Consider the following 15915-nt stretch of genomic DNA (forward strand, 5'->3'; position numbering starts at 1 on the left):
CCACTCCTTTTCTCCCCTATAGCACAGACCTCATACAGAAGCAACCATAGTGATCTTTAAAAACCTTAAGTCATTGATCTATTTGAAATAAATGAGTGGCTTTGCATCCTATTCAGGAAAAAAATGACCCAAAGTACTTATCAAGGCTTGTGGGCTCCTCATGATCTGGCCTGGCCTTCTTTCTTTCTGAGTTCACTCACTGCCACCTCCTTCTCATCTCCTCCTCCTGACTGTGAAGACCTCCTGGCTGTTCCACGCATGGTCGGTCTGAGTCTCCACAGGGGTTGTTCCCTATGCTGGAATGTTTTTTCCTTCAGTATTACATGGCTCACTCCTTTTCTTCCAGTTCTCTGCTCAAATATCACCTCATTAAAGAGTCTCTTCCAGACCATACTATGTTCAAAAATACCTACTCCACTCTGCCATTGGGCTTCCCTGATAGCTCAGTTGGTAAAGAATCCACCTGCAATTCAGGTGACCCGGGTTTGATTCCTGGGTGGGGAAGATCCACTGGAGAAGGGATAGGCTACCTACTCTAGTATTCTTGGGCTTCCCTTGTGGCTCAGTTGGTAAAGAATTTGCCTGCAGTACGGGAGACCTGGGTTCGATCCTTGGGTTGGGAAGATACCCTGGAGAAGGGAAGGGCTACCCACTCCAGTATTCTGGTCTAGAGAATCCCATGGACTGTATAGTCCATGGGGTCACAAAGAGTCAGACATGACTGAGCGACTTTCACTTCACTTCTGTCATCAATATCTGTCCCTTTTCCCTGCCTTAATTTTCTTTATAACAATTACCACCTCCTGACACTAATATGGTTCTAATAGCTATGTGAGTTAGTTCAGTTGACCTTTGATTTTCTTTCCTATTATTTTATTTCATATTATTTGACATTCTTTCCCCTGTTTTTGTTTTGTTTTTAATCTTTCTTCATTCTTCACATTGTATTAGAATGTAAGCTCCATGAATACATTTTTTTCATTTATTCAACAAATTTTTAAAATTGTGTATTTATTTTTGTCTGGCCTGAGTATTCGTTGCTACGTATGGGCTCTCTCTAGGTGTAGTGTATGGGTTTCTCATTGCAGTGGCTTCTCATGTTGCTGAGCATGGGCTCTAGGCACTTGGCCTCAGTAGTTGTGGTACTCAGGCTTAGTTGCCCCATGGCCTGTGGAATCTTCCTGAACCAGGTATCAAATCTGTGTCCTCTGCATTGGCTGGCAGTTTCTTAACCACTGGGCCACCAGTGAAGTCCTATTCAACAAATTTTAATTAGTGCCTACTCTGTGCCAAGCTATGGGCATCTAGAAATTAATGAGAGACTATATACTTGTATGCATGTAGATTACTTTTTAATAAGGGGAGATAGATAAGAAACAAAGAACCAAGCAAGTATATTATATTAAAGACAGTGATACAGTGCTCTGGAGAAAAATTAGGATGTTGTAGGATGGGAGTGACATGGTTATGGCTTAGAAGGATAAGGTCTGTCTTTAATAAAATGAACAGGATTATGAAAGGAGCAGATTTGGGGAGGAAATTAGAAATTTGCTGAGTACTTGTTAAGTTTAAGATGTCTTCTAGCGATCCAAGTGGAGAGGTCAGGTGTGAGTCTGGATTTCGCGGGCGAGGGCAGGCAGAGAGAGAACTCTGGGATTTGTTCTTACATGCCGCAAGATGGGCTGAGATCACAGAGGGAAGGAAGGAGTCGAGGAACTAGACCTGGATCAGTCTATATTAAATGTTCAGAAGATGAGGAAGAAAAGGAGACCAAGAAAGAATGGCTCATGAGGTCTGAGTGGAACCAAGAGAGGAGTATTTGGGAAACCAAACAAAGAAGCAGTTCAAACAGAAGTGACGGACCACCTGTGTCAAATCCCGCTGAAAGGTTGAGTAAGAAGACTTCTGGGAAACGATCACTGGGTTTGGCAGTCCAAACAGAGGTCATGATGACTGTGACCAATTCTCTGTTGGTGGGGTGATGGGGGCAAAAAGAAAGAATGGGGATAGTAGGGGTAGGAAATGGAGACACTAAGTAGAAATAGCTCTTTTATGTATGTCTGATCCTAGGGGGAATGGAGAATTGAGGTGATAGCTGCAGAAGGCTGTAGGGTCAGGAGAATGTTTTTTAAGTAGAAGAGATCACAGCAGATCTGATGAGGCAAGAGAAAATTGATGTGTCAGGAGAGGATACGATTGAGGCAGCAATGTCCTGGAAGAGGTAAGAAGAGGGAAGGCCGTCTTCTCATTGCTTCTACTTACTCAGTGAGATGGGAAGTCAGGTCATCAGATGAGAGTGACATGGAGCAAGAAGCGTATAGAGAAAGGAGAAGGTGTACCTAGTCATTCCAAGAGTGAGGTAATGAATGAACTGGGGAAATGTAAATAGCATCTCCAGGCACCACTTAAAGTGAGTGATCCATTTTAAGTGAGACTAGTCAGACAGTTGTTATGTTTTTCTCTAAGCATGTCAGTGTGTGAATTCGGATGCGGAATGGACAAAGTTGGACTGATCCAGGATTACTAATTACAGGGTGAATATGGCAAAGGGAGGGAGAGATAAAGAAGTTGAGAGTGTACACAAAGGATAAACCATGGAATCTAAGCTGCAGAAAGAGTGAGACCGGGAGGGATGAGGAACAATGATGCATAGTAGAATCGTTGGATTAGCCCTGGTCATGGGTTGGAGAATTATTGGAGTTGGCATAGTAGCAGAAAGAGTGATGGTTAGAGAATAGGATGTTTGTAACTAAGATCATGAAGGCTGCACAGTTGTTGGTAATAACAAGGTCTAGACTAGGACCACGAGACTGGAAGGCTGAAGTAGGAAGACAGTAGTATTTTTTATAAAGTTAAAATCTAAGAGGCTGGGATATTTAGGACTTATCCACATGGTGTTATCATCATTAAGACAGAATGTTGCTGGATTTTTGTTCTGTTTTTTCTTTTTAATTGATTTGGCTGTTTGAGGTCTTAGTTGCAGCTCCTGGGATTTTTTGCTGTGGTGCATTGACTCTCAGTTGTTCCAAGGCATGTGGGATCTCAGTTCCCCCACGAAGGACTGAACCCAAGTCCTTTGCATTGCAAGGTGGATTCTTAACACTGGACCACCAGGGAAGTCCCTGGCTAGAGTATTGTTGGACAGAGTGCCAGATGCTAAAGTCTTCAGGTAATGGGGAAAGGGGATTTTATTGAGAAAGGAGGACAGGAGTCTGGAAGAAGCAGTGAAGAACAGGGAGAGCACCCATTCCACCTCCAGGCCCAGTGGTGTGAGGATGAGAGAGAAAGCACTTGACTTTGTTCACTGCCGCATCCCCCACACCTACAATGGGGCCTCACAAATGGGAAGGTCTTAATAAATATCTGCTGAGTGACTGAGTGATAAGCAGTTTCTATTTTGGCAAGAGGTTGTTGAGGAAGCTAATTCAGGTACACTGTAAAAGGTGAACAGGAATGGGAAGAGGCGAAGTACAAAGAGATCTGCTGAGAGGCCATTGAATGGGCCAGGTGGGGAAGGAGGAAAGAATGACCTGTGAAGAGGCAGTGGGGAGAGTAGGAGGGGACCCCAGGGAGGAAGACGGCCAGTGACCTGGGGACTGTGGGACCCTGAGTCAGGAAATACAGGGCGATGAGTGGAGGGGGGTTGCTAGGAAGGAGTTGGGCTGGAGCCTGTGTGTCTGACGGGTGTTCCAGAGAAGATGCTGAGACCCCGGTAAGACTCTAGGCTACCCTGGATAGAGTGTCTCTGTCAAAGGCAGGGTCAGGGTAATAAGGATGGGGGAAGGAGACTGGGGACGGAGCCCCAGCAACAGCAGCCTTGGGGTCAGGCTTGAGGGAAGGAGTTGGATAGACCTTGACTGGTGAGAAAGACTTTCTAGGTAAAGAGCAGAGTGTGAGTAAAGGGGTGAAAGAACTGGTGGATCCAGGGATGACTGAGAGATCCCGACTCAGACAAAATGAAAGCAAAAGGTAGAGCCAAGGTTGGAAGGAGAGGGGAGCAGGGGCCAGGCAGTGGGGGCTCATTTCTCCCTGGCAGGGCCCTGCCCTGGGATGAGATGGTGCCCGCATCTTGTGGGAACCAAGCCCTCTGGATAGAGTGCCCAGTGGGGACCCCGGCCAGAGAGGGGTCACAAACCACAGCCCACGAGAGTGTCAACCTGAAGCCTTCACTTCCCCTGATGTTCAGGAACATGGGCAGCATCCTGTATCTGCAGAACATTCCAGAATATTGAGAACAGGCTGGAGGCTCTAACAGAACTCAAAACAAAACTCTGGGACAAAAGGCCGAGAGGGAAATATTTTTAGGATATTGTGATCGAGATAGTGGATGGGTAACCACGCTGACAGCACAGCCATCCGGGGTTCCTGGACTGCCTAGACTGATGGTAGCCACTGTGTTTGCACTAGTCTGGCCTCATGGCCAAGGCTGCCAGAGGTAGGCCATAGATATGATTCTAGCCTTAAAAACAATTAACCAGAACGTCCTCCTACCAGGCCAGGTAATTGTTGTTGTGTGCTGTTTTCTTTAAAAATAATAAAAATACCAAAGACAGCAAGCTTACAGCAAAGAAATTAGCCCTGACCTAGGAGAGAGCAGGCCTGAGCTTGAGTCCTGACCTTGACCCAGTATTGCCCAATGGCTCAGTAGAAGTCCCATCCCCCTCCCAGGATTCAGTTGCCTTCACCGATAACTAACATTGTAGCTGGCCCTGGGCTTACAGCTTTACATGGATGGTCTCATTTTACACTCACAACAATCATGTTGTAGATGTGACATTTGTAGGTAGAGGTTCTTATGATCTGCCTTTTAAAGGTAAGGATTCAGAGGGATGGAGAGGCTGAGCAACTTTCCCAATGTCACACAGCTAATAAATGAGAGTCCAGGGTTCAAGCCTTGGTCTTGGGCTCCAGACACCCTGGATTCACTGACACTTTGCTGCATTGTAAAATGAGGTACGTGGTCGGGTGACATAATGTTCCTCCTAGCTCTAATTCTTCTGTCTCTGACATTTTGTTATGCCCTCATCCATTTCAAGCAAGTTAAGAAAATGCCTGATATAAAACAGAAGCAGTGGCAGCCATCTATCTAAACACACTGTTCTCTCTCCATGCTGGCCTATCTTATCTCAGCCAGTCTATAAATTACTTAGCAGTCCTTCACAGGAGTCACAAACTGTTTCTGATACCTGGCAGCTTTACTCATTTATGTTATCTGTCCGGCTTTGAAAGGTATTTGAGTTTGCAGGGCCTGCTCCTAAAATCAACTAGGCTGTGGTCTAAAAAGAAAAGGAACAAGGAAGAGAGGAAGAAAGGTAGAGAGAGAAGGAAGGAAGGAAAGGAAGGAGGGAGGGAGGGAAGGAAGCGAGGGAGGAGAAAAGAAGATAGAGGAAGGAGGGAGATTGGAACTGACATATATACACTACTATATATAAAAGATGGGTTTCCTGGTGGCTCAATGGGTAAAGAATCTGCCTGCAATGTGGGAGACATGGGTTCAATATGTGGGTCAGGAAGATACCCTGGAGAGGGAATGACAACCCACTCCAGTATTCTTGCCTGGGAAATCTCATGGACAGAGGAGCCTGGTGGGCTACAGTCCATGGGGTTGCAAAGAGTTGGACACCAGTCAGTGACTAACACTTTCACTTTTATATATAGAAGATAACTAATAAGAACCTACTGTACAGGGAACTCTATTCAGTGCTCTGTAATGACCTATATTGGAATGAAGTCTAGAAGAGAATGGACATATGTGTATGTATGACTGATTCACTTTGCTATTACAGCAGTAGCTAACACAACATTGCAAACCAACTATACCCCAATAAAAAAAATTTTTTTAAAGGAGAGAGAAAGGACAAGAGGGAGAAAAGAAAGCAGAAGGCAAAGGCCCCTACTTGTGGAGTTGGAGGTGCTTCATAGATTACCTGTGTTTTTATGCTTTAGTTGACTTTATCAGAAGCTATTATGGTTTCTAAAGTGATTTTACATGGATCGTGGCCCCCTGCCAACGAAGGCTTTTAATATACTGTAGAAGAAGCTATTATTATTCTCCATATCTAAATGGTCTTAACAGTTCATAATCTTCGTGGTTATTTAGGTAAGTAAGTAACTCACTCTGTGTAGATGAACTTAAACTGCCTTCATAGTATTCCCCCATCGTTTTCGGTGAACGTACCTTCACACCAGGATGAGTAAGTTAATATGTTCAAAAGTGTAGAAGGAAAAGTCTATTTTCTCATTTGGTTGTTCTCAATATTAAGACACCTGACAAATAAGTGAGAGACTGCTTACTGCACAGACCACCCCTCTGCGATAATCGGAATTATTAAAATTTAAAATGTCAAGTTTAGTCTTTTTCCCCCTAATAAGACTGAAAAACCTTATGGTTCTTTTGCATAAATTAACAGCCTGTATTTAAAAGTTCTGAGGTAAACACTTGAGCATGACTGGGAAAATGTTACAGTCTCATTTTTTTAAAAACTAAAAAATCATTCTCACCTCAGTGGAAAAGGAATTAAGCACTGCCAGAAAGAAAGGTAGTTTTGGAATTAAAACACAGATCTCTGGGAAATCCCAGGGGGTCCAGTGGTAAGGACTCTGTGCTTTCACCGCTGGCCTGGGTTCATTGTGGCCGGGGAACTAAGATCCAACAAACTGTGCAGCTCAGTCCAGAAAAGGGAATAAATAAAACAGGTTGCTAATGAGAAGCAAATCCACCAGATGTACTTGGCAGAAGCTGGCCCTGCCCTGGGCGCACAGCTCCCACTGTCCTGTCTGTGAACGCACTCTGTACCTTCCTGTACATCCCAAGTATATTTGGCAGATTTTGTGTTTGTAGTGCCATGCTTAAAAAGTACCTTGTTTTATGCTGTGTGTCTCCATTAAGGCATGAACTCCCAAGGGTTTACTAGATTTTTTAAATGCTTCAGTTGTTAAATGAGATAAAGTTCTCAGTCAAGAAACAAAGAACTTAAGCCTCTGGGCTTTGTTGTCAATTACTGAAGCAATACGTGAGTGCATTCTTGTCATTAACACAAAACTTTGAGGGCTCTGAAGACGTGGGCCCGGCAGTGGTTCCCTGTATCCCATCTGTGCCTTCCTACCTCCCTCAGAGGGGGACTCTTTCCTCAGCATTCTCTCTCCCTTCCCCACCCTGCCTTTCCTCTCCACAAATAGCATTTTTCCTCCATCCTTTCCAGCAGGCACCTCCCATGCTGCTGCATTTCACTGATGCTTTCAGTTTGGAATACTAGAGACCTGTCCTTTATAATGATACCATTTAAATAAACGTTTGTTATCAGGGGCAGTCTGGGTGCACGGGTGTCAGTTTGTCAATGTAGAGAAGGCACAAGTCCAGCTACCGTGTGGGACAAAATGAAAGCAGTTAGATGGGCAAAAATTGCTTGGGTTTTGGAATGTTTCTCTGGAATGTTTGTAAAAGTGTTTTCAAAAAAAAAAAAGGAGTCTCAAGCATTGGGGTGAATGTCATCAGGTCACCATTTCCTTGTGTTAGAGGTCTGGCAGAGGAGAGGCCAAGTGTGAGCATGCAGGGGAAGGAAATAAATGTGGAACAGGCTGGAAAGGAACTTCCTCGGGCACAGGAAGCCAGAGACCCTGGAGAGGAAATGAAGGAAAGGCAGGCTGCCACAAACTAGGCCAAGAACGGGAGTAAACATGGTCCAGGAGCCAAGTGTTCTTATGTGACAGCCATCCTTGTCCCTGTGTTCACTTGCCCTCTCCTTCCCCTGCCCAAGGATAATTGTGTCCACCCCAAGTGGGTCCCAAACCAGGCTGTGTCATAGAATCACGTGAGCAACTTAAACAGACATTCCTGAACTCCAGATCTTCTAGGGAAATTAATTCAGGTTTTTTGTTTTTTGATTTTTTTCCCCCAGTTTTCCAGCTACACTCAACATGGACTAGCTTGGGAAACACTGATATGCAAAGTCTTTCCTTTTTCGTTTTCTTTCTTTTTAATTTATTTATTTGGCTGCACCAGGTCTTAGTTGCAGCATGTGGGATCTTGTTCCCCAACCAGGGACTGAACCCAGGTGCCTTGCACTGGAAGGACAGAGTCTTAGCCACTGGACCACCAGGAAAGTCTTAAGAGCTGACCATCACTCAGCAACCAGACATGACCCTAGAGAAGAGAGGGTTTTGAGGAGAGGGTTTTCCATTTGGTAAAACAACTACAAGTCAAAACAAACAGTCCATGGGCTGTCTTATATGTTGTTCATTCATTCATAAAGCTGATGGTTCAAACATTATATGGATGGAATATCTTCTTCTGTGGAAAAGGCAAGGAAGGCATCACTGCTTACATTACCTAGGGAAGACATTTTTGCCCTTTTATAAGAGTCAGAAATCAGTGGAGAAATATCTGAAGTGGCAAATTTGCTTAATGGAACGAAACATCCTAGTTATCTGGTTTTACCACTGTCAGAATTAAGAGATAAGCCAAAGGAGTGCATCCTCGGAGTTGGTTGGCTGGCTATCCCAAGTCCCACAGCCTGCAAGGGAAAACTATTCCTTTTATATTTAAATTAAAATTACTTGGACCTTACCCACAAAATGTCAGAGGTGGTCCAGTGCCTACCCCAGCTATTTTTATGGATTTTTTGCTCAGGTGGTTAACTCAAGTGGGTTGGAGTTGATTTTACTGGTCACTTCTTGTTCTGATTTCCTCTTTTGTCTGAATTCTTCTTCCTTTGTAAAACAATCTGATTTATTTATTTTTGGCTGTGCTGGGTCTTCATTGCTGTGCCGGGTTTTCTCTGGTTGTGGCAGGCGGGGGCTACTCTAATGGTGGTGCGCCGGTTTCTCATTGCGGTGGCTTCTCCTGCTGTGGAGCACGGGCTCTGGGGCGTGCGAGCATCAGTAGTTACACCATGTGGGCATAGTAGTTGTGGCACTTGGGGTTAGTTGCCCCAAGGCATGTGGGATCTTCCCGGACCAGGGATCAGACCCATGTCTCCTGCATTGGCAGGAGGATTCTTTACCACTGAGCCGCCAAGGAAACCCTCTTTTGTCTGAATTCTTAATCTCACATCCTTTTAGCCTGATATCCAATCTGCACCAAGTCATATATAAGCCCCTTGCCTTTGGCTCTCCAAATAAATGCTGTTATCAGAGGTTAAGGGGATATCCGAAGAACTTACATCACAACATTACACAGCAAGTAACTTTAAAAGTTTATATTAAGTAATTTCTTTATATTGGCCCTTTCTATTATCAGAAATTTCTCATTTGCTGACTCCTCCCTACCACTTCAGTCTTCTGACTCACAGATTTTATAAGCTTCTGAATTCTAAGAGTGAACTGCAAGTTCAATGGTATAAACCTTTTTTAAATTTTAAGAGCTATCACCAAATTGTCTAACAATTTTATCAATCTATTAATATTAGTTTATATTCCCTTCAACAACGTACAGTTAATTTTCACCATTTTTCTCACCAATAATAGATAATATTTGTATTTAATGTATTTTCTGATATCAGAGGCAAAATATATTATTCCAGTATTTTCACTTGCATTTTTTTTAGATGAGGAAGAGTTTGGGCATCTTTTCCTAAATTCAATGGCCAGTTATACTTATTTGTCTATAAGTGACTGGTTTCTTTTTTTCTGTTAGAGAGTTGGTAATTTTCTTCAATTTTCATCTTGATCTGTAAGAACTCTTTGCATATTAGATTGCATATTAACATTGTTATGTATGTTGCAAATATTTCCCCATTTGTTTCTTGTCTTAGATTTACAGTGGTGCATCTGGTCCCATGGGGATGCCCTTGGGATTGGGATTGTTCCTAACATTCCAGTGACTTTACCTGGTACTTGTGGGAAAGTCCCACAGATCTAGGGCTTTTGGTTTGATAGGGGCCAACCTTTTCGGTGCTGATTTTGTTTGCTTTTCCATCTTATTCTTACTCTTTCTTTTCTAGCAAACCTTTTTTCTATGAGACACATTTTGTGCTTGAGGATTATACCCAACTGATGCTTATTGATGTCTTTCTCCTTGCTGGAAGCAGGACATGGCAAATTCTTTTTTATGATTGACCAATCTTGGCCCCTTCTTTGGGTTTTTAACTCAGCTCTCTGAGCCACTCATGGGTCTTTTTTTTTCTTTTTTATTTCAGCTTCTACTCTTCTCTAAGCTGGGGGAGAAAGAGGAGGCTCTGTCAATCTGTGTCTAGGCTGACTCCTTTGGCAGACACCCAATCTTTACTTTTGGTGTTTCTCTACTAAGTACATTTTATTTCTGGGGTCCCCTGGAGGCCACTCTTGCTCAGGAGCACCATTTAAAATGGGCAGGTGATATGGCATGGTACATAAGCAAAAATGTACACCTAGGCCATAGGGAAAAAAATTCCTGACCTCCTCTCTTGCCAAGCAACAGTTCCATAGATGGTTTTGTGCCCTAATGATGTAGGGACCGTTTAATATTTCATATCCCAGCTATATTTGTTTGTTTTTTTTTTTCACAGAATCAATAGCCCTTTATTTGCTTACTTAAGTGCTTCTTACATGGATCGAAGAGCCTATATATTTCATAAAACATTCTTAGCTCTAATAACGATTATCATGTTAAGACACATATGATGTGATGAGCCCATAAGCATGCATTGGGTAATAAAGCCTGCCTTTCTTATCTCCAGTGTTTCTCACTTTCCTGTTCTTAAGAATCCCTAGAAGCTGTTAACACAGTTTCCCTGGTCCTGTCCCCAGAGCTTCTGACTTAGTAGGTAAAGGTGGAGCCCAGGAATTTGCTTTTTTAATAAACACAGACATAGTCCTGAAATCTGTGGTCCTTAGTCCTGGCTTTTTAAAAAAATTTTATTTATGTATTTATTTCTGGTTACACTGGGTCTTCACTGCTGCAAGTCGACTTTCTCTAGTTGCAGTGAGTGGGGGCTACTCTCTAGCGGCGGTGCGTGGGCTTCTCATTGTGGTGGCTTCTCTTGTGGAGCACAGGCTAGGCGCGTGGGCTTCGGTAGTTGTGGTGCACAGGCTTAGCTGCTCTGTGGAATGTGGAATCTTCCCTGCCCAGGGATCGAATCTGTGTCCCCTGCATTGGCAGGTGGATTCCTACCAGCTGCACCACCAGATAAGTCCCCTTAGTCCTGGCTTTGAGTCCAGGGCAAGATACCTCAGCCTTGGCACTCTTGATGTTTTGGATGCAATAACCCTTTTGTTGTTGGATGACAGTGCAGTACCTTTCAGGGCATTTAGCAACATCCCTGGCCTCTATCAGCGGAGAAGGCGACGGCACCCCACTCCAGCACTCTTGTCTGGAAAATCCCATGGATGGAGGAGCCTGGTAGGCTGCAGTCCATGGGGTCTCGAAGAGTCGGACACAAATGAACGACTTCACTTTCACTGTTCACTTTCGTGCATCGGAGAAGGAAATGGCAACCCACTCCAGTGTTCTTGCCTGGAGAATCCCAGGGACGGGGGAGCTTGGTGGGCTGCCGTCTGTGGGGTCGCACAGAGTCGGACACGACTGAAGCGACTTAGCAGCAGCAGCAGCAGGCCTCTATCAGTAGCATCCCACACCCGTTATGACAATCAAAAAATGTCTTCAGACATTGCCCAAACTGTCCAGGGGTGGGTGTGGGGTTTGGGGTGTCAAATTACCCTTGATTGAGAACCACCGACCTCGGGGAAAAAAATGTTAATTTACAACAGTTTTTACTTTCATACGCAGATGTTCATACCTTGCATTGATTTCATAGAACAAATTAAACAAATATTTCTGAGTCCTGGTATGTACCATGCCTTTATATCTTAAAACAGGGTAATTTAATCATGGCTTCCTCTTTAATATCTTATAAGACGAAAGAAAAGGAAATGTTCTGTAAATTAATATCTATTGAATCTGTATTTTTCCTAAGATCCCCAATAGTTTTCTATAGGATATGCCAGAACTTTAAAATTAATATTAACAGAAAATTAACATTAATTCATATTTACACATAATATTACAGTAATATTAACACTGACTTTAGGAAAGAATTCAGAATAAAGCTGGTGCAAATTGCTGTGTCTGACTCCTTGTGACCCCATGAACTATACAGTCCATGGAATTCTCTAGGCCAGAATACTGGAGTTCGGTAGCCTTTCCCTTCTCCAGCGGATCTTCCCAACCCAGGAATCGAACTGGGGTCTCCTGCATTGCAAGCCAGACTCTTTACCAACTGAGCTATCAGGGAGGCCCATAAATTGATATATTGTTTCTAATTATGAAACAAATTTGATTTGTAAACGATACAGTCTAATTTAAGAATATAGGAAGAAAGAGTGACGATGCACTTGCCCCAATACTGTTTATAAAAATCTCACCTCTGTATTGTTAGAATCTTTCCTTGAAGAATCTATGGTCCATATAAATAAATAACTGTCCCCAAACATGTTCATTTCAATGTGAGTTTTCACATGATGTTAAAATGTTAAGAGACTTCCCTGGTGGTCCAGTGGTTAAGACTTTGCCTCCCATGCAGGGGTTACGAATTCAAGCCAAAACATAAAACACAAGGACTATTGTAACAAATTCAATAAAGACTTTAAAAATACATATAAAAAATAAAAATGTTAAAAATAGATCAAAAAAAAATAAAAAATAGATCATGATGTAGGACACCCAAATATTTAATTCAAGTCAGTGACATGAAGAGCTGAAAGAAGTAAAGAGAGAAAAAAAGGAAAAAAGAAAAGAAGAAAGGAAGGAAGGAAAGGGATTGATTGAGACTGAAGCTTTGTAAACTCGTTCACTGGTCAGTAAATTCTATTGAAATTCAATAGTCAAAGAGACACACAAATGCCAACAAAAAGAAGCCTATAGACTTTCAGGAACCTTGAGAACAGCTAAGGTCTGCATTGTAGTCTTTACCCCCACCCCACACCTCCCCTTCAGGGAAGCTGTGGATAAACCTCCAAATGGTAAACCTTTCTGGTTGGATGCTATTTTTTAATGTGTCTTTAGCTGGACAGACTTTCTGGACAAGTCCCCATGTTATCATTTCTTGTATAGGAAATCAAAGAAAGTGTTAGTTGCTCAGTTGTGTCTAACTCTGCAGCTCCATGGACTGTGGACCACCACCTCCTCTGTGCATGCGATTTCCCAGGCAAGCATGCTGGAGTGGGTTGCCATTCCCTTCTGCAGGGGATCTTCCTGACGCAAGGATCGCATCTGGGTCTCCTGCATTGCAGGCAGCATCTGAGCCACAGGGAAACCCCATAGGAAATTAAGGACCCTGGCACTCAGAATTGACTCTAAAAAGAGGACCCCAGTATTTTGACCAGCGGTTCAGAAAAAAGCAGGCCAACAGAGGATGAAAGCTAGGAGAGTAAGGGGCTCTGATCTGCAGAGCTGGAGAGAGAGAATCCCTGGGAAAATGAAAAACTTGACCATGCCTAGTGGAAAGCTGAATTCAAGAAATCTGACTATATATTGTGTTCATATTACATTTCCTCTGCGGAGAACGCCTTGCTTTTAAAAATACTGTTTTGTGTGTGTGAGGTGTTTCTGAGTCCTCTCGGGATTTCTAGACTTTCAAAGAGTCATTAACATTATTTAAATATTCATAGTGGGGGAGGGTATGACATGCTGAAATTTCAGACCGTTCCGGAGTGGGGAATGGCTGGCCACTCTCCAGATCGGATCGAGCCCCACGCGGTTTATCAGCTGCCTCGTTTCCCACCGCTGGCTTTGTTAACACACGCGCTCTGACAACAGGCCACCAGCTGCCACGACGGGGAGGGCAGCGTGAAGGCTCTGGCAGGTCAGTGACCGGAAGCATCCTGGTCCACATCTCAGCCTCTGAACTACATCAGGGAGAAGCCCAAAACACACGGAGCCACCAGCCGCATCACAAAGTTGCGCCTCCCAACCGCTCCTAGCTGGCCTCCTTACCAGATCCCTCGTATTGGAACTCAACAGTTTCGGCATTGTAAAGACACGCACACACCCATATACACACATATGCATGTATGTATACACCAACACACACGTCCACATGCACACACGCCGACACGCCCGCCTCTGCGAGAACACAGGTCCACGTACCCAGACACAGAGCCCTCTCCCGGGTTAGGATATACTCGGTCTCACTTGCCCCATGCCTCCGTCCCTCCGTCCCCCCGTCCCTCCAATCTATCTATCCCTCCACTCATTTCTCGGTTTCTCAGTTTGTGTAGCGATTCCGCCAAAACCACAGACAGAAGGTGTGGGTGGTTGGGGAGGGGGTATGGAAGCGGAGGGGCGGACCGAGGTCCAGGGCGCTGAGAAGGGGGCGGGGACGGGGCGGGCTCCAGGAGGCAGCGGGCGGCGCTCCCAGCACTCCAGCGCGCCCGCCGGCCGCGGCTCTCGGCAGATGCGCTCGCCCCAGCCAGGGGCAGCCGACCGCCTTTCCGCGGAATCTCCCGGACGTCCCGAGGAGGAGGCAGGGGCCGCGCCAGAGCGCAGCCTGAGGACAGCGCCCCTGGGATCCGGCGCCCAAAGGTGGGTGTCCAAGCTGGGGCACGGCGGCCTCAGACACCTAGTCCCCGGGGCGCCCTCCTGGTGTTGGGGCCTCTGGCGCGGGGATAGGGTGGCTCGGGAGGGACTGGTGATCTGGGAGGCCCTTGGATGCACCGCGGACTTTAAAGGGCTTTTATGGTCCTTGCCTAGTGGAGCGTGTGCGGAGAGCGGGCCTGGCTGGAAAGGGCTGTGACCATGTGGCTTTGAATTCCTAGGTTTGGGGGAGGGCCAGCGTTTGGCTGCTTTATTCAATACTTATTCACTTATATATGCTTTAAAAAAAAATAAGCTTAGGAATCCCTCCTCCCACTCCCTCCGCCAAACACAAGCAGAGCCGGCCTTTACAGAAAGGCAGAGAAAAATCAAAGGGCTGTAAGCCGCCTCTCCAAACCTGGGAGCAGCGGTGGATGGAGCCGCTGGTTCCCGCTCGAGAGGAAGGCGCAGGTCCTGACTCCTTAGATGGCAGCGCTGGGGGCGTTTTCGGAAGTCGGGAGCTTTGTTGCGAGACCGAGACCGAAAACGGCCGGGTCTCCAACCAGCCAGAGCCTTTGGGGCACGCGTTCTGGGAAGATGCTGCCGGAGGAGGGAGCAGCTGTCGGCGCGCGGAAGGAGGGGAGTCCGAGTCCGAGCTGAGCCTGGAAGTTTGGTCTGAGGCCGGGAGCCCAGCTATTAGGATCTGGTGTTTTATGCGGATAAGGCTGGAGACTATGTCTTTGCCCCCTTCTTGGGGACACTGTGGGGGAGTCGTAGGGGCGGATCGTGGTGGCGAGCGCTGGACAAAGTGTTCTGTTATCGCGGTGGAGAAGAGAAGGCGCGCCTCTCGGGATAAGAGCTAGGAGATACTGGCGGCCCTGAGAAATTCTAGAGACACGTAGTGGAGAACATGGGCCTGAATGGAAGTCCGGGAGAGCGGGCGGCCTGGGAGCCCGCGGCGGGAGGCGGGGCGGGTGGGGAGCGTCGGCGCTGGTGGTGGGTGAGCGCGGAAGGCGAAGCGGCCGCTGCGGGTGGTGGGGAAGCAGGCGGCGGGTGGACCAGCGGGAGCCGACCCCGCAAGGTGGTTTCTGAGCTTCCCCTGCTCGGGTGCCAGATGAGCAGCCTTGGGGACTCTCTCCCCATTCCGCAAAAATGGAGCATCTGGGAGCGAAGTGACGCGTTTGGAGCGATGGTGGATTATTTCCCCAGACCCAGGAAAGCCAGTTTCCGCGTGGGGCAATAATAGTTTGGTTCTGATAGGCTTTGTGGTGAGACGTTGGCAAATATGTACCCTTCCCTGGAGCAGTTTTAAGTGCAGCACCGTTAATTTGGTCAAACTTGCGGACCCACCGACCCTCCCCCCACTTCCGCGGCTAAGTATGTACCTTCGAAAAGACTGCGCGCACTCACAGATACACACATCTGTA

General features: G+C 45.7%; 1 protein-coding gene across 26 annotated transcripts in view; it reads left to right on the plus strand.

Moving 5' to 3' along the window:
* PALM2AKAP2 (PALM2 and AKAP2 fusion) overlaps positions 1-15915 on the plus strand; it is a 473479-nt gene that overhangs the window by 338191 nt on the left and 119373 nt on the right. For 2 of the 26 annotated variants that reach the window (XM_081526528.1, XM_081526538.1), the window contains exon 1: positions 14365-14497. The exons of the other annotated variants lie outside the window; for them this stretch is intronic. The gene's annotated coding sequence lies outside the window, so the exon portion shown is untranslated. Of the gene's footprint in view, positions 1-14364; positions 14498-15915 lie in introns of those variants that run through there. 26 annotated transcript variants of the gene reach the window in all.

This window comes from Giraffa tippelskirchi, chromosome 1 (assembly GCF_054371585.1).
Source record: "Giraffa tippelskirchi isolate mGirTip1 chromosome 1, T2T-mGirTip1v1.2.pri, whole genome shotgun sequence".
In the NCBI taxonomy this organism is placed as follows: Eukaryota; Metazoa; Chordata; class Mammalia; order Artiodactyla; family Giraffidae; genus Giraffa; species Giraffa tippelskirchi.